The 21,944-nt window shown below is 27.7% G+C and overlaps 1 protein-coding gene across 1 annotated transcript in view; it reads right to left on the bottom strand.

Annotated features, from left to right (window-relative positions):
• LOC148236035 (1-phosphatidylinositol 4,5-bisphosphate phosphodiesterase epsilon-1-like) overlaps nt 1-16,696 on the bottom strand; it is an 88,554-nt gene extending 71,858 nt beyond the window's left edge. Inside the window, exon 1 of the mRNA XM_088184566.1 lies at nt 16,271-16,696. The gene's annotated coding sequence lies outside the window, so the exon portion shown is untranslated. The remainder of the gene's footprint in view (nt 1-16,270) is intronic.
• Nucleotides 16,697-21,944: the final 5,248 nt, after the last annotated feature.

The following is a 21,944-nucleotide window of genomic DNA, read 5'->3' on the forward strand; positions in this document are numbered from 1 at the left end:
AAATATTTGCACATTATAAAAGCAAACGAGCTTAAACGCATTTTTACATATTTATTATCACCCCAAAGCTTTTTTATTCATTCGTGGTACAATGAAATTTAAGCAAGACTCATGAAACGAAATGAACGAGTGTCGTATATGAATTATTATATGTTAAGTGATCCTATAAGATAATATAAAATTGCTACTGATATCCGATAAACTGCGATACTTCAATAAAACTGTAATAACATTAAATAATATGGCAAAAATATGAAAATATGTAAAATGAAGCTTAACTTCTGATTAAATATATTATTGTAGTGACCTAGGTGTCAGCGTGTATATTTTTATAATAAAAATCAAGATCATTTAGGTATAAAATAATATTATTGTGCAGTAATTTTACGAGATAAGAGTCACGTAGTTGTATAATTATTATAAATGCGTAATATACTCGTAGCATTTAGAATCAAGTCGTATTTAAAGTGCAGGCTTAACTATAGGTTTCATACGTCATAGCTTAAACACCTCGGTCGATTTTTGGCGTAGTTCCGCTTGGTGTGATTTTGTATGAACTCTCATTTGTCAGGAGTATTTAGTGAAATTTATTGATTACGATTTCTGTTGGAAATGAATTCCTTGTAAATTTCTGTTGAAAATGAATATGCGTCTGGTTGAGAATGCGCCTTTTTTCTGGCTTCTATCGACAATTTGGGGGTAGAATTAGAAATGTGTATTTCTGACGTATTTCTTATAAGAATAGTTGCGTGACCGTTAAAGTTTGAACAGGTTTCAACCGTAAGCACGTTTCGTAGCCAGTTGTCAACACTCGTCAATGCCATACATTCTTTTGTGTTTGTATAATCACCGAACGGTTTTTTTGATAAATGTTGTGGGCATTTATCCCTTGGAATTTCTGATCGTCACATACAAATGCATCTGTCGGCAAGTTGTATATTATAAGACACAACATTTTCGTTTATTGCGCTTTTAACGCTTTTTCAAGCGATTAATTCGTCATTGTGATAAATGATTTTAACCTGGCCGAATGGTTTTTATATTACAGATGTTGTAATACTTTAAATTGTTTTTTTAATAAAAAAATCCCTAAATTTTTGTTGTAAAAATAAAATTATATAGCGGTAATTTCATTTTCGTTACCATGTACAGTTCTTTATGTTGTTCAAATTTACTTTTAACGGCATACTAAAAACATTTTTATCTTTTTGAATACTATATGTGAAGCGCAGGCAATATTTCACCAAGATAACGAATTTATTCTTACAAATATTTAAAAATATTGTTTACATATAAATTGCGTAATTTATCTGTGCTGATTATTAACAAAATTATTCTGCACACAAATTTTGTGAACAGAATTTTATAGACACGATATTTACGGACAGTGATTATTCCGGAAATAATTTTTCGGAGATAGACTATTCCAGAAAAAAATATTTTTATTTTTACATTGAAAAAAATTCAATTTAAAGATTTGGATTGCTGCTCAATGTAGCAATCAAAATAAACTAAGTACAATATACTATTTTTTACTTTGTGAAAAAAATTTAAAAAAAAATGTTTTTTTAAATCATATTTTGATTATTTTTATAACATTTGTAACTGATGCGTTACAATGGAGCAAATTTGTACCAAATGGGCCAATCAAACATTTTCAATCTATGAATCGGTAACATCTAAATAATTAATTTATAATCAATAGATGTCACTTTGAAGCCGAGGCCAGTTTTCAATAATAGCGTATTTTTATAAATACATATTAGAGGCTACTACCGTGGCTCGAACCCGCGACCTCTGGGCTACCAGTCAATACCTTACAAACTACACAATTCTCACCTTTAATTTTAATACAGATCATATACATACAGATTTATATCTTAATACTTTCTGTTTATGTTTATAATATGTATTAATATGTATGTTTAGCTGAATTTTTTTAGTGTAAAAATTAGCAATATTAGCTAAATAAATTATTAAAATTAAAATAAATAATAAATACAATAAATAATATATACAGATTTATATAAATGTATATATTCTTGCTTTAGGACCTTTATTTAATTAACGACTAAATTAATACAACACGATTCACAATCGTAAAAACAATAATATTATTCAATAAATATTTATCAGTATAATGAAAATGTAAAATTTTGCCATAATCATATAAGGAAATATTAAAGATAAACCAATTTTTTAAACTATAATAAGTGTATAATTTTTCATATAAATAAAGCTAGTCTTGTTGTGCAATTACAAATTGATTTTCTTTTCATATTGAACCTACAATATATATTAAAAAAATGCAAAAATAAAGACAGTTACACTTAATTCATTTATGAACATAATTTGTTAATAGCGTAAAATGGTTACCTAGTAAGCAAGCAAAAAATAGCAAGCATTTTAGAGTATATTTATATAGCAAATTACAATAAAAATGCGATATAGTTGAGAGTACCGCATTATTTATTTAAATCAAGAAGGATTCCATTGTGATCCCAGTTTGTAGGTCAAATTTCTCAGGTTTTATGTTTACAAAAGAAAAAAAACACGCATTCCAAATATCACTCGCAAAAGCGTATCAAATTCAATGCAATATTTTTTCACGTAAGATAGTGGAAATAAACGTTTTATACAAATATACTAGTAAGACATAGTTTTATGTAACAAAATATTTAAGGCTGTAAGAACTTTCAGTCTTTCTAGAATTAAAAACATGCTGAAGTATTTGCGACATTTATCTTTTCCTTCATACACAGACTGAGCGAAAAATAATACGTTTTAAGCAATGAAATAATATAAATTTTTAGTACATACTAACGGATTTTAATAAAATCTTTGCATGATAAATTACAATGGGTCCTATCGGAGTATCCCATATATTGATAGCCTTTTGTACGTGCAATATATTATATATTGTATTACAGATAATACCGATATTTATCAAACCTTTCAATGTATGAACCGTTAAAATGAACTAGCCATAAATCAAAAGAGTAAATAATACTTAACATTTTATGCGGGCTTTTATTATTATGTATTATAATATATTATTTATGATATTATTATTCCACGCCCTTTTAAAATAATTCATTCCTTTCGTAATTGCCAGCGACAATATAAACTTGTTAATTGGATTACGGTTGAAACGAAAACAATGTACGAGCATTCCTACGGGAAATTTTCTCAAAATTAACCGGGTCCGACCCCGATTCTATTATGAAAAATAATTGATATTAAAAAAATAAGCAATTAACCCCATAAAACATTAAACAAAATGCAAAACTTTTTTGTACGATGAAAGCGCTTTATCGAATTTTCATCTCTTCTTAACACAGAAAGCTCCAATTTATTTTTTTAATTTAAAATAGAAATAATGATAAATATATTAAAATTGCAATATAATAATATTTAAGATAAATATTTAAGTAAGCATATGTGAACTAGTTAAATTATTTGATAATAAAAAAAAGTAAGCTTTTCGGGGATACTGATCACTAAATGATTACAACAACAACAACAAAAATGCCTGAAATAAGCCCTGTTCTTTTTGTTTACGTTTATGACGTTGATTACAGATCTTCAAATGCAAAAAAAGCAAATGAAAAAATACTTTATTCTTGAATCAAAAACCACATTTAAAAGAAATTTAGCAAAACAACAAAATATAACATATAAAAGACAATCGCCTTAGTCTTGGAAAAGCACCAAAAAAAAGAATGGGAAATTGATATAGATACACAAAGCTAGTGAGCTTTCTACCTTATTTGCGAAAAAATATTTGTGCTTTATATTTTTTTAAATAGCAGAGCTACAGAAGAAATTTCGTCAAAAAATATTAGCCCTCTACAAAAAACAATAAAACGTTTAGTTGCCACTTTACCACTGTTACATATTTAAGCTTGCCTGATGAAGGAATTCGTTTAAGCTTAAGTTTTGCCTTTTTGTGATGTATGCCTGAAATTTATATAAACATGTCAAATAAAACTGTTTCAACGATTTCTACTTTGATCATTATTTAAATGGTTATTTTGTGATAATATTCGTGATTTTTAAATTTCTACATAATTTTACGTGTATACTGAGTATACATCATCAATTTTTTTGCATTGTAAGGCGAAGGTTGAACAAATGTGTTTTGTATTTTAATATTTGAGCAAAAAAATTCTAGATTGAGCACAAGTAAACTGTAAAGATTAAAGATTGTAAACTCCACAACTATTGATTTGGTTTGGTTTTGGATTTTTCTAAAATATAGAAAATCAAAAAATAGTTTAAAGCTTTATAAATGCTATTTTATTGCGTCAACATAAAAAAATTTACAGTGTTGCTGAATCTCTATCTGCTATGCTACGAATATTATAGAAAAGATGACAAAAAAATGAATTAATTGCACATCCAAATCTTCGTAATTGGTCGTTGTGTCAAGTATGGACAAGCAAAATAAGCATCAATATTGCATCCAAGCGTTTATAAGCACATTTATTTTCTTCAGAAATTCAGTTCCGTCGAGAACAAAAGCTCATTCAAACTTGCACTGGGCAAAACTACGTCAAACATTGACCAAGAATAATAAAACGGAAAAAGCAGCTGCTTCCCTCTTCGCGCAAATCAGGTTCAGCTACGATGTCCGAGACATAGAATTTAACCTGATTTTTGTAGATGATTGAATTTTACAGAATGGCTTGAAATAGTTAATATAATTATAGTTAAAGTATAAAATCAGTTAATTTTAATAAATTAATGTTTGCTTAGTATTTTAATACTAAAGAAGTACACCGCCATATTAATTACAAATATATGGATATTAAATTAAATTAAATTGGAACGTTATTTTTACTTTTATTACAGGTTAATTGAGACAATTTATATATGATTTTTGCCAGGTTATTGAATATGGAAATGGTAGAGTAAAATATGTGAGTCATTATTTAAGTGGTGTGATAAAAGTTGCAGCTAACTACAATTAAATAATAAACATAAAACTTTAGTTAAGGTAGTATAATTTTAAATTTAAAGCCTTAAATTTTTAAGTCATTTACTTTATTCTAAATAATACTTATCATGAAGAGAATTAACATTGCAAAAAACACACTAAAGAAAAAACTTATTCGCACGAAAGATCACTTTATTGAATTTTCTTCGTCTGAGTGGCGTCGTATTTTTTTCGTACGATATTAACCTTCTAATATGAGAATTTAGCGACGGATAATTTCGTCGATGAAAATAAAACCAGCCTCGTGGGAAAAATGCGAACAATGTAAGTTTATTAGTCGAGTCCCCGTCGTAATTGGGAACTACTCTGGAAAGTAGCTGTATACTGAGAGATAGAGATTCGTGAAACCATCCTGCCGAAAAAGAGTGGTCGGAGCCTATAAAAGCAAAACATTATTTGGCCATTAAACTTTTCCTACCCTTAGAGTTATTCTGCAATCCATTATGATTGGGGTTTTCCGCAGAGTAATATACGTAGGTGCTATTATATGCTACGTGCTCACATCCATCACACTCAGCAGCTGATGTAAAGTCAAAATTAATATTAATCCGAGCGTATAAAGTGTCTCGTATTTTTTTCAACTATGAGTAAATCACCATTAGGCTATTCCGAGACCATAAACGCGACATTAACATTAGGTACTCGACCTATGTTTGCCAGATTACAAGGTTAGAAAACGATTACTGTATAAAATATGTGTTATGCGCACGCTTTATATTAAAATAGCAAAATGCTGATTATATAATAAATAAAGTGATAAAAAAGAACGTATTTGTGAATTACTATATTACATTTATAGAAAATTTAGCTATAAAAATAATTTAGCGCATAGCTTTAAGGTATAACTTATGCATCAAACAGTATTTTTAACTTTGAATTTATTTTCAATGTGCGATGCATCAATAGAAGGTAATTTTATTAAGTTTCAATGAACTGATTATCTTCTTTATATATAAACATTTGAATTAGTGCTTTTTCTCAATAATTTATTGAGAAAAATGCCAAATCCAAAATTTTCATTTTTCAAATAAAATTCTGATTTTTCGACTAGTTTGATAAAGTCTTGCAAAAAATTTAATTTGTACGAAATTTTTTAAATGTTTTACAGTCAAATTTTTAAATGATTTATATCGCGGCATAAAAAGGATGAGTCCGTGTCAGATGTTTGAAAATATGCATACTTTATTTAATGCTTTAATAGACGAAAATATTTTAATGGCTAAAATTGTTTACGATTTTTGCAACTAATTGGTGGACTTAAATCTCGTTTTTTCAATAGTCCATAGAAGTGTGTTTATCTTTATTTTGTTTAAAATATTAAAAATGTAAACCAGCACCAAATGTTACTAATAATTGTTTCTATAATTCGAATATAAATACGTTTTATCATAAGTTTGACAATTAGACTGTCAACTTTGTTAGTGAAAAATAATGATGCCAAATCATTCACAATTTAGTTTGTAAAAAAACTGCAATATTATTATTTTTAAGTTTTAATCAATAATAAGTTCAAAGCCTTTTTTAAACAAGTGTCTAAATAAGTGCAATAAGTCAGGACAATGTGATACTATGAATGCGTTCACACTATAGGCGTAAAATTATCGTTGATTTTACCAGTGAATATTTGCACTTATAAAAAAGTAATGGTGGACGACCTTATTTGTGACTAAAATGAAGTGTATGCATTTGTATATCTGTCAAAAAAACAGCTGTTAATCATATAAATGTGTCTAACACGGATTAAATGGACCAATTGACCCAAAAGCTAAACTGTTTTGGGTTAAGGAAGAATTCTTCGATAAGAGTAAAATAAATTTATAAGGGTCCGGTGGGGTGCACTACATTTATCGTCAGGGTGGCGAAAGATATAACAAAAAATATCTCCCAGCAACTATGCAAAAGCCAAAGAAATAAATGTTTTATAGATGCTCTTAATATTTCGGAATAGAAGGTATTCACATCATCGACGGCGATGGCGATGGATTATAAAACATGTGAGCTTAAGTTTGAGTTGCAACTAAATGCATTTTTTAGCACTCGATAATTGTGTAAAAATACTTAGGTATGTATTTTTATAAGTTTGATCAATGCAAGAAATAATCCTGTATTTAAATACTCCATAATATAAGAAAAAATGGATTGCCTCTAAAATAGTCATATTTTAGAATTTAATAAATAATTTCAGATTTTTTAATTTATTATAAAATTTTACTATATAAATAAATAAAATTATTTGTTGCTTTTCAGAAATATTTTTTTAAAAAATAATATCTCTTTAGTTTATATATATATAGAAAATAATGATTTCGCAAGAGGTGTGTTTTTTTTATGTTATTATATAATAATTTAAGAATATTGAATAATAAAGTCAAACTAAGATGCGTTAATTGTTAAATTAACTGATTGTTTATATAATAAAATATAGCTCTCGAATAAAATATATATCATTAAAGATTGTATATATTATTATTTTTTATATTTTTGTATATTGTAGTTAGTGCTTGTATAACATTAAAAACTATCCTAATTTTAGAATTCATTTTTAGCTGTTCAAAAATATATTATATATTATAATCATGAAAAATTTATAATACTTTGTAACGTGTCTGAAATAATGGTACCCTTGATAAGAAATCTGCAAACTTTGTGATTTATAACAAAACTTTCAGTCTTTAAAAATTTCAAAAGTTGTGTATATATGTGTATATATATATACATATATATCAATATACATATTTGAGAACTATTTTAATAATCAAGGTACAAGCGATAAAAATGGTTTAGTAAACCTTACATATTTGTCGATTTTATTGCTATGGTCAAAACTGTGTATTTTTGACGAATTAATATAATAGCTTAATGGTCGTAAACGGCAATCACATTTGTCCATAAAAAATAAGGTGTGTATATGTACTTTTATAGTACCTAAATTTTCGATTATCCGCTTGTCGTTTGCAGGTCAAAAAAAGCCACTACGTATCGATTTCACGTAAAAACACTTCAAATAAATATAAAGCGTATCTTACATCGATATGAAAATGAACATACAGCTGCATAACTAATCGTATAATGGCTATAAGCAAAATATAATTAAATAGTATAACTTTATAATAGCCAGTTTATTAAAACTATAAGAAGAATTATACTTTCAAACAATGTTTGGTAAATATTTTACTTTTATTTTATAAAAGAACGAAATAATATTGACACGTGGCAAGATTATCAATAAAACTTTATAATAATGAAACACGTGTTCAAAACATTTATTATTGAATTTTTTTCTTAACGAATGATTATCTAATTATATGTATATCCAACATATAATATAAGTTGCGTGTTCATTACCTACGCTTGATTTAATTTCCGTCGTGTAAAAGATTGATTCAGTTTGATTTATATAACTATGAAAATGAATTGCAGTTTCATTATAAATAAATAATTGCAATATTGTAAACAAATATTCGTTTTTAATATATATAAATATCAAAGAATCGACTTTCAAAAAAGTTTATATAAAATTATGAATTTTGTCTAGATTGTTTATCATACGTACTGAAGTAAATCGGCCAGCCATTAGTATAGAAGGGTTAAGCCGATCCTTGAATTTAAGATTAGGAAGTTTTAATTGAATTCATAACTTTTTTGGCAGATGATTTGCTTTTAAGGCACATTTAAAACTAGCCCAGAATTATTTTATTACCAATCTACTGGAAACTTTTGATAGAGAAAATTAAAATAAGCATAAATAATCAGTAGTGTTTACATCAATATAAAAATAACTTCATCGTAGTTTATATATTTATAGTAAACCTCGTGATTCCTTTTTTTAAATAAGAATACCACATCCAATGCGAATTTAACCGGCTTTTAGTAACCGTGATGCGAAATTTAGTTAAAATAGGTTGCAGACAAGTCGAGATATCGCGGTCACATTTATAAGTATGAACTACATACAAAAAATATCTTATAGTGGTTTAAAAAATAAAAACACTTTCAGATCATCAAGACTTAAAATCCAGAGGGAAAGAACATTTTCTTTCACAAAAACAAAGGTAAACTCTAAATTGATTTTGTGCACGTTTAGCCATTGTCAGAATTTGCGATTGTGATTCGTATTGAAATTCCTTACTCGATAGTCGAATTTTCTGATCCTGTCATATCCGATATCGATTGAGCATAAGTTCATTACAATATGTACCTACAGGGTGTGCCAACTCACAGTTATATTTAATTTTATTATTATTAAATATAAGATATTTACATTTTTTACATCTGAATTCAATAATATTGCTACCATTATCAAAATTAAAATGCATTTTCCGTGGAAAATTAGTAAAACGAGACAATTTGAAACGTAGTCATGACTACGTATTTATCCTGGACAAAATTAATTATTTTGGCAAAGTTAAGCTACTTCACATACTTCCAGAGTAAGTGAACGTTTAATTAACGAGCGAAGATTCAATTCTCGTTAAAATTTAATAATTCTTAGAATTAATAAAGATTTAATTAGGAAACAATTAATTTATTTTTTGTTAGGACTCTTGATATACAATACATCTGAAGATATTCTACTTAATTATCGAAAATGTTTAAAAAAAATACTTAATTTATAAATAATAATAAAGTTTTTAATATTTCTATTATTTTACAAAAATAAAATGTAAAAAGTGTACCTGTTTCGATCTTCTACTTACATACAGTCCCACATAGTCATTAAAATTCTCTGTAAATAGCCCGATATTTACGGAAAGAAATACTGTGGTGTGTTGTGATTGACTATATATTATATATTTTAGAAAGGCTGTCAATAAAGCAAAAGATAAATACTCTTTTAACGTCTTTGGTTCAATTCCCGTCGGTAGGGTAATAATAAAAAAATAAGTTATTACTAAAACTATTATTACTACCAAAGAGATTTTTTTTCAAAGTGCAACATCTAATTGTCTTATATAATTATTGTAAAAAAAATACTATGCAATTAGTGAAATACTAGACTAAAATATAAGGCTGTAAACCAGTGATATCCATTTTATTATTTATAAACTATTATTGCAGCTTTAAATAAATAAATGGCATCATGCACGAACTGCTTTTATTTAATTTTCATTGTTAATTACGATGTTTATCTGTGTGATTTTAAAAATCCAGGTAAACCTTTTCTGTGATGATTGATCGAAACTGTAATTATATAATAATCACTCTGATCTCCTAGACATCTATGCTATATATTATGTACTATAAAATGTTATATACGTGTGTCTGTTTGTCTGTCTGTCACAAAACCTCCTCCGAAACGATGAATACTAACAACCTGATATTTGCACATGTCATTCTGACTGGAATTTTTAAATCAACTATGCTATTTTTAACATTAAGCTTTTAAGTTTAAAGTTGAGCTAATCAGCTACGTGCTAATGACCGATTACGCGCTATACTGCAATATACGTCAATGAAACCGCGGATGAAACTGAACAACGAGGTCCTAACGACCTATTACGTGCTACTAAAATACATAAAGACAAAAGACAGAAATATTGTATTTAGCATAGTATTGTAATAAAATAATATTGAATAAAAAATGAATTTAAATATATCCCTTATATATATAATAATTAATAATTCATCGCGATATTTATCCGCGAGATAAGGAAAATCGAGGTAAACCTAATATGTAATGATTCCTCGGAAGTGTAACAATACTCATTTCGACATGCCAGACAAGATTGAAATTGAAAAACACGAATTATATTTTTTATTTTTATTAAATCGTCCGTTGCAACCTGATAGTCGTAAGCCCAATGCGGTTTAATGTAAATATATATCAACTTAAGTAAATCAATCAGATATAATGTATTAACCACCAGACAAAGTCTAGGAATCGGTAACAATTATGATAATAATTATAAATTATTATGTGTAATATAATTTATAACCAGTAGAAACCGTTTTCAATAATAGTGCATTTTTTATTAAGAAAAATTCGAGTATCGCTACCGGGGCTCGAACTCGCAACCTCAGAGTTACTAGTTTGAGACGACTATTCTGTCCTCCGTGTCCATGTAGGATTTAAACTCGGGTCTTTCAGGTTAATAGTCAGTGAATTATATCACTCGGAAGTAGGTAATGTGACTTTTCTTATATTTTTCGTGTCAATTCCATAATTAGTAATCAATTGATGCAAATTTTTTTTTCTTATTTCACTCAAAGAAACATATATTGAAGCACAATCCATTAAATTTACAGCCGAAAATTAATACCCACAAACTTCGAATCAGAAAATAATTATCATGCGACGCGACTACCGTGACATAGATGATTTATTTATATTTTCAATTGGATCTCTTTGTTGTTTTGATGTGGTGTAATCTTAAATACAATCTTAATTTTTTGAATATTAGATTAATAATTTCTACCGTAAGCATCATAAATGTTTTTGGTGGCCACGTCGCATTATTACTTTAATGAAATTCATGAATAAAATCATGTGGTAGATGCATTAAATTAAGTTTTATATTGTTTACTGGTAAAACGTATATTTTATATTATATAATAGCTTTAAAATAGATACGAAAATACTTAATTGACAATTATCAGTGACAATGAATGCCTTTCCCCTTTTCTTTATAGTAAATTGTATTTATCTTTGCTTGAAATAAAAGCAGTTTGATTGTTCAAAACGACTACATAAAAAATAGTGACAAGCTGGCGATTGATTTTGATCAGTGAATGAATCTTTAATTTTAAATTATATTTAAAGAATCGATTTTTTTTATAAACTACCACTTCATTTGAATTCTAACAGAAATTAAATTGTTGCTTACCGAGAAAAAAATTCCAAGCGAGTTTATTTACTCTACGTATAAACCCCGTATATGTTACAGAGAAAAATTGCTTCGGTAAATCTTCTATTCAAAATTAAAAAATAAAGCTTTCTTTTGAGTACCCTATACAGAGCCGACAACATAAACGTAACCACCAATCCCACACCGTGAATTCAGGGGTACGGTTTGCATACGTGCGAATTATGGTTGATGGGGCACGTTTCGATGGTCCAATATTATATGACGAAGGACCCAGATAGAATTTTCGAGCATATTGCACCTGAGGCCCGCAGGGGCCTCGTTTACCAATAACATACAAAATACACTATGTAACATATAGTAGGTATAGCTGAGAGGGGTGCGTGCGCGTACGGTTGCTACACATTTGTGATGCAATGTTTTATTTTAGACAGGCTATTGATTCCACGGTTTAATTTCTGCCCTGACCCATTTCGTGGCCATCGAATCAACCGTCTGGTATACACCGGCTACTACTTCTGACCGTTCGGAAAAGCTTTGAATTTTGTATTGGCTGTGTTATTTTTTTACATTATTAGTACCGGCTGGCCACTTGTTTGGCTCGTGTCGATAAAATTGTTTCAGCTCCGAGCGGCGAGTAATTAGGCGGAAAATGCGAAAATTTAATCCGATACGGTATTGATTCACCTTTTCGAGATATTTTTTTGTACAAACTATGTATTATAGATATGTTTCAAATAAAAAAAAATTAAAACAAATAAAGGTAATTAGTTTACCTAAATAATTTAAAAAATCTATAGCTCTTATATGAAAAAAGTTTTTTTTAAAAACTACATTTTTGATACAAGAACGAAATTTAAAATATTATATTGAATATAATTCTACGAGTACGATAACTTTATTTAAATGCTTACTGCTCTATTAAAAAATCTACGATGTGTTCGACCAATATTTTTCTCAAAAACTCGACTGCACGTTCGATGTTGAAAAACGCTTGACGAAATATCATTCGACTTCCAATTTCCTTGCTACCCCTTAATATATTTTTAATGTGTCACTGAAACTTTATGGTTTCCTGATTTACAAAGTTATACGAAAGTTACTCTGATCCACAAAAAAAAGTGTGCTAAATCTATATACCGAAAACTTTATATCAGTCGCTGTTCCTTCAGTCCCTATAAAATTGTCCGATGTGGGTATTCCCAAGTATATCAATAATTATTGTCGGCAGACTTTAGTGGACCAGCAACATGGTTTTTACCCGTGTTGTTCCACGGTCAATAACCCTACAAGCACATCGACTTCGTCTACACAGACGTCAAGAACTACAAGTATTTTGCTCGTTATATAGTATCACAAGGGTCCAATTTGAGACTCCTGCTCTTCCTTTTGTTTATTAATAACATACACACGGCCATTGAAAACTCTGAGACCTAAAAGCGTTTTAGAGTATTCGCACAAATTAGGAGTCTGTATAGAGGTGATCGGTCAACAAGCATTATTAAAAGCATTTAAACCGGGAGACAATTATATATGGAAAATGATGAAATCATAATATATATTTTATATATATTCATAATATTTTACTATTAAGCTAGTGTTGTTAATTATTAAAATTTATCAATATATCATAAAGATTTCTGTACCATATCGTGAGAATTGTACCTGATTTTTTGAGTAAAACTTTGCGGCTTTAAACGCTTACTGTGTCATTTTCTAATAGGGCACGGATGCTGTGTGGAATTTAGCTTAGCGTCAATATTTTGATTAACAAATTGAATTTTGCATTAATTAATATACACATTAATGTATATGCTAGTAATTGCCATTGTATTTTCACTATTACTTTAGTTCATATTAAAAATTTAATAGACAACTTAGCCAAACATATTATTAATCATATTACTAATATTTTTACATATATATTGTATATTATTTACACTGACATCATAACCATTAGTTTTAATAATTGTACTGCATAATGAAAAATTAAGAACATTATTGTTTAATTTGTACAATATATAAATATTGTTTTATAGTTGATTTGCTGATCTATAAATTATTTACTTTATTATATTTTAATGTAAATATATCATAAATTTTAAGGAAAATATTGTTAAAAAATACACAAGGAAAATTTAGTATAAAATAATTATTCCTTATTATAGCAATAAAAGCGATTTAAAAGTGTTAGATAAGAAGGATGTTTTCAGTGTGAGAGAGTATCTATTAGTACATAAAATGTGACAAAGAAAAGGGAAATTTTGTACTGAGTTGTTAATATGTATAACCAATTGCCGTGAAAATTCAGAGAATCCAAATCCCAGGCAATTTTCAGTATATAACAATCGTACAAATATTAATATATAATGTATGTACATTATGTGTATTTAAGGTAAGCTGAAGTGTAAAAAATATATATAAAAGAATACGCAACATAAATATTATATTAGTATTTTTAAATCAAAACACCAACGATAATTAATCATTAATTTGGTTTCGTTGAATTACAAATATATTACATATAGTAAATATTTATTTAATGATTTTGAAAGTATGGAAAATGGAATAATAAATGATCCAGGGCTTAATATAAATACCCATATACGTACACGTTTGCCATATTCGTAAAAATACTAACATTGAATAAGATAAACGTATTTATGTAAATATTAACCAATAAGGCTACGTAGATAAAGCGATATTTAAAAACTAAAAAAAATATATATAATACTCACATCTGTAATTTATATTTTAATATATATAAGAGTAAAATATAACGTAATTTTATTTTTCATATCAAAATTACCAACCCAAAATATTAAGAAAAAACTTTTTATTATTCCCATAAAATAGATTTATTGTGAACATACTCCATATTGAAAGGATATATTATTTATAGAATAACAAGGTATTGTATTTGCTTTATATTAATTACATGCTTTTAAGCACTTATTATAAAAAAATAATTACATAATTTATTTAGTGCAAATAATTTATTTATTTACTTGTAAAAAAACGAAAGTAAAGTTGCTGTGGTTGCAAAAAATACATATTTTATATAGCTATGTTTATTACACACTCTCTTATAAACGAGAGTAAAAATATATGTGTAGATGTATAATATAATTTTTATCTTGCTAACGGCATATTTTTTATGGCGCTCAAGGGAAATGTTCATTTATATTAAAAAATATATATTCAGTTTGTGTTTAATTCATTATGTTAAAACGTGAATTATATTTTACAATTTAAAATTAAAATCAACTATATATCATTGAAAGTTTATAAAGTTTCAACAGATTAATGACTCATAAATCACTGTTAAATTTAGATCATTAAATATATTATTATTTAATATTTTAATTTTGTGAAAATTATTATCTTTTTATAACTCGGATTTCATTTTAAAATACAAAAGCTTGTGTCGAACGACAAGTAAGTGTCGCCATAATAACCACAACTTGAAAGCTCTTATCGAAGCCGATATTAAATAAAATTATTGAAAAAGCTATCAGCTTTATGTCATCTTATATTCAAGGTCGAGCTTTCACAAACAATGAAAACTTATATGGCACGATAACATTGATGCATCTCACTTAATGAGCTAGTCATATAAATTTAACGACCAGGTACATATTTTCTTTATTGTGGTATAAAAATGCATAGCTAAGTATGAAAAAGTTTTATAATGCATTCATAATAAATGCAGATTTTTCATTTATGTGAAAATACGAAAAATAAGAATTTATATTTTTTTACATAAAAAAGTACTAATAATTTAAATATACTATAACACAAAAATTAAGAATATTGGAATATTCCAATTTTGCCAATTGGGTTGTTTCAATAATTAACCTTGAGAAAGTTTCTTACTATTGATGGCGATAATCTTGAAGATGAATTACCACTTTATATCGAGTTGGCACTTTTGAAATGGGTCATATAATAAGAGCTAGACATTTTTTTATAAATAAATTTACGTAATAAAGGCCATATGCTAGTTATGAATAAGCTTTCGATAATAAAAATAACAATTATTCTATAAAATAATATACATATATCATATAATAACAACATATTCTTATAAATATTTTTTAAACATACGTTATCTATTAAAATCAATATATATTTAATAAAAAAAATATTTTCTTCTAAGCTAACATATTTCTATATCTCCTATTATTTTTAAATATAAAATAAGACATGAATTGACAAAAATAGTTATACCTTGTACGTACTAGAGAAAAACGAATAACAAATATAAGCATAAGAACTAATTATACATATAAATTCTACTATCATATATTTGTAAAGCTGTTATACTGATTTTTAAAAGTTTTAAATTAAGATATTTCAAATATATTTTAAGTTTTAAAAAGTAAGTTTTTTTACTTTTTAAAATCTACAAAGGAACATTTGGAGTATGGTTAATTTAGTTAGTTTAAAATAATATAATATAACTTACCCCGCAAAAGCGCAGTAATTAGCTTCGATGTCGAGTTTTTTAATTTGTTTTAAAAATACTATAGGCGATCAGCATCAACGACGATGAGCTTTCCACGTTTTTGAAACGAAAGAGTGCTACTTCAGAACTGATCATGATCGTTAACTTTGAATTTGCATAAATCGCGTATTCAGAAAAGCAACTCTGTGAGCTTAATTTACGACCGAACTTTGCGAACAAAACTTTCGCAGCTATTTTTTTTCTAATTCAGCAATTATTATATTTATACAGTTCTCCCCAATCCGTTTACTCTCGCCAAAGTTTGTCTAGGTTGTGAGTTTTGATACGGTGTGACATGAATATTGACCGTGAAAAATTCTCGTCCGTTCTCAGAGCGAGAGAGGGTTTGCGAAAGCGTCACCCTTGGTCAGATGTCGGGAGCGGACTGGGAAAGCTCTAGCGATCCGATTACCCGTGGGTTGCCTTCGGGAGGGTGTAATGGGGGTAAGGGTGGTTTTCGGGGGTGGCGGCATACTCCGAGGGTGGCGAGAGCAACCCTGCTCACACCTGTCTGAATATATTTGAATCGAAAACAGACGCCGAAGAGTAAAAGGAGTGATGATCGAGATTGTACCGCGAATGTGGATAGCGGAGAAGCTACAGTGATTACTCGCATCAAGTGTTCGAGGACAAATATTGTATGTAGAGATCGTGTTTTAGAAATGGAATTATTCATTGGCGATAATTGGATTTTAGCCATTAAATTTGAGGGCTTAAAAACAGGATCGTCGAGTTGCTAATGAAAGGTAACATGGAAGGTAAGCGCTGGTTCGGAAGGAGAAGCTCTCTTGATTTAGGAACATACTTAAAGGGACCTCGAAACAGAAAGTAAGTTGGAATTTACTCATGAGTACAGTTTAAAAACTTATCGACGAAGCTTGCATTAATTTTATTTAATTGCTTAAAAAGCAATTAAATAAAGAATTTTAATAAGCATATAATGTTTTTACTGATTAATGGAAATCATTTTTTTTTTCTTTCAATAACGAATATTAACTGCATCAACAAATAACATTTCAGCATTATTTTATTATAAAATTATCTAATATTTGTTTAGATTCCTAAATAAATTATATATTTAAATATCCATTGTAACTGTAATTTTAAAGTTTTGCATAAATTGTATAAAATATATAGTATAAGCATAAATTATTTGAACCATATTTTAACAATAAAAGATTATAGTTAGAAAATTGTTTATGTTCCCTAATTTTCAATCTTGCTATAAATAATTATTTTGATGTACTATTTTTTATAATATAAACAACCGATTAAGTCATAACACAGCATCAGATAATATTTTACAAAAATATAATTAAGTAATTAGAGAGAAATGAATTTTAACTCTTACATACTTTAATAGTATAGAAATTAATATGTCTTTATCAATCAAAACACAGAATAGATTAATTGAATTATATTTTAATTTAAATGATCAGTTTCTTCAGAAGTTTATTAAATCATATACAGCATTATTATTTTTGGAAAGCTAGTTAAAAAAAAGTTCGTATAAAACAAAGTAAAAAACAATATTTTAAGTAAGAATGTAATTATAAGATGCACAAATCAAATATTGTCTTTTTTGAGCTAGAATTATGAAAACCTTATATGATTAAAATTGCTTTTCTTACTATATAAATTATACAATATACACAAAATAAATATTTGTAGATTATTATCGTATACTAAATTTACATATGATTCGTTACAATATATATTTTTCATATATTAATTATAATAAAAAAAACTATTGTAATAAAATACAAAAAATGTAAATAAATATTAGTATAAGAATAAATTTTTTCGTGTAGTCGTAAATGTAAATCACTTTCAGTTAGAAATATGCATTCGAAGAAACAATAAAATGTCTTTTACTTACTCGCCGAGTGCATATGCAATTTTTCCAAAAATGTTGGAAGGCTTGGAACACACTGATCTAGACAACTAACGAAGCTCACCGAACTCCATAATATAATAAGCATTAAAAATTCTCTATGAGTATTATTTATATTGCTAGGAAGTGTTTTGCGCTACGTGCTTAAGTAGACGATATAAATATAAGTGCAATAGAGTCAAAATAATAATATTTTAATACCTAACGTTTTAAATACAAGACAAAGAGCGGCTATATAGACATACTCTTAGTCTCCAGGTCGTGATCATGAGTTTTCATACTACAATAATGCGTTAAATTTTAAAAATAGAGCAGGAGGAAGAAAATGTATTGGTTGTGAAACAGTTATTTTATTACAAATTCAATCATCATAATTTGACAGGTTTCTCCGAAACGTCATGATAACAATGATGGACAAAAAAAAATTATTCAACATTTCATATACATATGTATGATAGATATATACATACATAAACTCAAATATTCACTCATAAATACACATATTTTAAGAAATATATTTTTAATAAAAATTTCTACGAAATGTTGTAATAAATATTTTTTAAAAATATATCGTGATGCTAATATAAAAAAATGTGAGCATATATTGCTCCAGCTCCTCAAAGCTATGTCAAAAAACATACTTGTGCTTGGCAAGTTCATTGAGAAGCTAAATGGGTCGTATTAGAGGATTGTTCTCAAGCGCCGACGTTTTGGCCGTGACAATCAAGAATAAAGGACGCGATGGAGACTCTAGGGCTCTCTATAGCCAGCAGCTGAAAATTCAAGCATCGACCGATTATCGATACTATTCTTTAGCAACTTCAAAAAGTTTTTTATTCAATAGATTCTACGCCTAAAATGCAATTAATTGTATTCAAGTGCTCCTTGTAAGAAGTCACTAGAATACATATTAATGGTGCTAACCAGACCGTTTATAAAAAAAAATTTGCTTAACTTTCGAAAACTAGTTCATAACAAACATTATCGAATGATTTTATAATCAAGATACTTTGTCACCGCCTTCGAAAGGCACAAGAGGTTAGTGGCGAGGAACGACACGGACAAAAACCGTAATAATGGTCCACTAGCGCCTGCCAAGTGATTTTTATAAATTTGGGAAGAATAACATTAAATAACTTAGCAGGTGATTAAGGATATGCGATTAGTTAAAAGTTTATGATACACGATTTATCACCATTTTTGGATCGATTTTCGTTCATTTCTACAAATTAGAAAACAGACAGGAAACATGAGAATAACACAAAAGTCCTTTAATATCTAAGTCAGGGATTAAAAACTAATAATAATATATGCTATTACATCTTTAAAAACTCGCTACCCTGATTTCAATTAAAACTATGTTGAAGAAATATGAAATACCATGAAAATAGTAGTTTAATCGATATTTGACGTATATAATTTACAGACTAATTAGAACTTGCTTTGTAAATATATAAATGTAATAATAGTAATATTTAAAAATAACATAATACTATATTATGTATTAAAAATCCAACTAATATTTTATTAATAATATTGAACGTACTTATACAATTAGGAAAAATATTACTAGATTTATTTTTTCATAACTGAAAATAATAACATAAGTTGGATTTACTTATGTGCTTTAAAATAATAGTTTTATATCTATATTCACTATTTACACAATGTATCGTTTTCAAACTCCAGTTAACTCATGTGCTCTAACAAAATGTCAGCTTAAATATATTGGTGTAGATTCGTCAATGTCTTTTAACTTTATCTCTTTTACTGTTGCTGTTTTATATCAGTAAGAGAGTTTTTAGATTACATTAAATCGAAACTGTTGAAATTTGTATAGAGTTACTATAAAATATAAATATTTGAATAAAATAAAATTTTAATTACAATAACACTATTTATAACACGTTCAATTATAATTATCAGATAGTGTTATCAAATGTTATGTCATATATTGTACAAATTCAGTGGGTGTTTAATTAAAACAATATATAGTACTTCTATCTGCTCGTGGTTGAAATTCAATCGCTCGTACTAACTCAATCAATGTAATAAATATGATTGAATAGTAAATGACATGAAAAAAATCCTTTATCAAGAGTTCGCGATTTACATCAAACCTGACGAAGATTTCGTTCATGTCTTGTCTTCATGAATAAAATTTCTAGGACTTTTGCATATGTACATATATAGCTCTGTGAGAAACATGCTCACAATTCCCTGAGAAAATCAGCATTGAGAATAAGCTTATGTATATATTAATATATCACATATAATACGTTTATACGAGTATAATAAATTTCAATATGAGTTGATTATATGCATTTTTTTATTATTATATATTGATTTACAGTATTTCTATACGTGTGATATTAAGTATTTATTTAAGATATTTGCATGTAAAGAATGATCCCACTGAATGTCTCTCCACATTTATTTTTTATTTAATTGTTAATTTACAATTTTTAATTAATGATTTGCCATGTTTTTCATGTATGTATGGTCTTTTAAGTTGTCTGGTGTCGTCAGATCTACAGTCAACTAGTTCGATAGCTATTTTGTTTGGATGGATTTTTAGTCTGTCTCTGTATGCCGTGTTCGTTATTTCGTCTTTTATGAATTCTATGTTATGGTCATTATGTATATCATCATTAGGAACATACTAAGGAGCATCGATTATAATTCTTAAAACCATGTCTTGGAATCTCTGGATGATGGCGATAGTGGAAACACAAGCACTACTTCAGAGTTAAATTCCGTATATCCATACTGGTATGATTATCGATTTTTAAATTAATATTTTATTTTCCAGTGTCGTCTATGGTCTTTTTTCCATCACCCAGTGTATTTAGATTGAAACAAACATGTGTGGATTTAATCATGTTTGTTTTTATTCTCCAATTTTTCAACCACTGTTCAATTTCATTAAGGTTTCTCTTGAGGTTTTCTGACGTTTTCAATAGGTCCTGATGAGAAGCCAACACATTCGCAAATGTCGCAATTGTTGCTGAATCTATCTTTGGGAGATCAGCTGTATTTATTAGGTGGAGTACCGGTCCCAATATACTTTCCCTTGGAACTCGGGAATTGAGCTCTTAGTTGACTCTCACGCTCCTATGTAAGATTATAATATTTTATAGATTTTATTCGGCAGATTTACTTTCCTCTTAGAGAACAGTCCATTATGTCAGACTTTGTTAAAAGCCTGACTGATATCTATAAATGCAGTGGTGCAGTATCTTTTCCCCTCAAAATCATTACTGATTTTTTTTATAATCGTATGGACTTGCTGTACAATCATTTAATTATTGGACTTGCTCAAATGGGTGCTAACAGATAATCTGCAAATTTTTTTTGCATAAATTATAGTTTCTATCGCAGGATCGTGAATAAGCCACAAAGGTATCAACCTATTCCTTATCACTTCTAGCCCAAATATTATTTTTGTTTCTGATTGTCAGCAAGTAGTATATGTGTTGTTTTAGCTTTTTCGTGGCTTTCCACAAATGTGTAATAATTTCATTTTAAAGCCAATATGTTATTCAATTAATTTTGAATATAATCATTTTTCAAGTTGTGTAATAGAACTCTTTAACGGCTTTATTAAATGTTGTTTTGTCGCTTGGTAATCTTGAATGATGCCATTGTTTGCAAAGCTTACGTTTTTTTTAACTTTTTTGTGTTACATCACATTACAGGATGATTTATTATTTTTTTATTTAAATTTAGATTAAGTGTGGC

The sequence above is a fragment of the Plectrocnemia conspersa genome, unplaced genomic scaffold (assembly GCF_051122295.1).
Source record: "Plectrocnemia conspersa isolate PC_06_02 unplaced genomic scaffold, ASM5112229v1 ptg000004l, whole genome shotgun sequence".
NCBI lineage: Eukaryota > Metazoa > Arthropoda > Insecta > Trichoptera > Polycentropodidae > Plectrocnemia > Plectrocnemia conspersa.